We start from the raw sequence: 1,369 nt of genomic DNA on the forward strand, positions 1-1,369 counted from the left end.
TGCCTGGCGACAAAACAATTTTGCTTGCGGAGAGTAGTAGCTATGGCTTCTACATCAACGAAGGCGGCTTCCATGAAATCGATTCTGACACCATCAATCACTTTGGAGGGTCATGGAGAGAACGTTCGATCCATAACCTACTTTCCGGATGGCGAGCGAATGATCAGCGTATCCGAGGATAAGACCGCTCGACGATGGGATCTGAAGGCGGGTGAAGAAATTGAGAGAATGCGAAGTGTTTACGAGGAAGATATGTGGGTAGTGGCAGTATCAAGGGATGGTCGATGGGTTGTCACTGCTGGTGGAGATGTGAATAGTGCAATGCTGAAAGTCTGTGAGGTCGGGACTGGGATTGTCAGAACATTTGAAGGACACTTGGCTCAGATCATCAGCATTGATATCTCTTCGGACAGCACGCTGCTGGCGAGCGGGGCAAAGGATGCCACAGCGCGGATATGGAATTTGGACACTGGGAAACTCGTGGCTGGTCCGTTCGAGAGCGGCACTTGGATGGGCGCAGTTCGGTTCTCGCAAGACTCAAAGAAGCTCGCAGTGAGGTTAGACACAGGAACATGCCTTGAAGTCTGGGATGTTCAAAAACAAAAGTTGGATGTGAGGATAGGGACATTCGGTGGACCCGGAGTCACACTTGTGCCAGTGTTTTGGACAAACAAAAACAAAAACATCTTGACCGCGTTCACATTTACGTTTGACGCCGCCTGGACGATCTATGAATTTGACGCATCGACATTGGAGACTGTAGGAGCTTCCTTTGAAGGGCACACCAGGGCCATCTGTGGTCTAGCACTTTCATTTGACTGTGCTCTCCTTGCCAGTACTTCCTTTGACGACACCATCAAGCTCTGGGATTTCGAGTCTCGCCAGCTCCTCGCTTCATTCGATGCTTATAACATCCATAACCTTGTCCTCTCACCCAACTCGCGCCAACTAGTGTACACGACATACAACAGAGATGATTGCAAGATCTACATATGCAACACTCCACCCGATGTCCTTGCTCAGGCTGGTGTACGCATTCCCGCAAACGTTCATTGTTCGTGTTCTAACAGGCCCTTCTCTCACAGATCAGTGCACGTAAAAAGTCAACCCTCAACGACCTACTAAATGTGGGCATCTCATTCCTTTATTCATTACACCACTCATCCATTGCTGTAATTGCAGTCTGACGCAACTCGTCGTCCTCCTGCCGGGCGCCGCATACGACCAGTACCTGCTATACCTAGGTCAGAAAGACCTTTGCCTACAATTAACCCACAGCAACTCGTTTTTGTTCGCATTCGCAAACTCCTTCACTTCTCTCCTCGCACAAATGCAGTACCACCTGTCCAACCTCGTGATCCCCTTGATG

The sequence above is a fragment of the Suillus subaureus genome (assembly GCF_016647635.1).
Source record: "Suillus subaureus strain MN1 chromosome Unknown BJ212scaffold_81, whole genome shotgun sequence".
Classification (NCBI taxonomy): Eukaryota; Fungi; Basidiomycota; class Agaricomycetes; order Boletales; family Suillaceae; genus Suillus; species Suillus subaureus.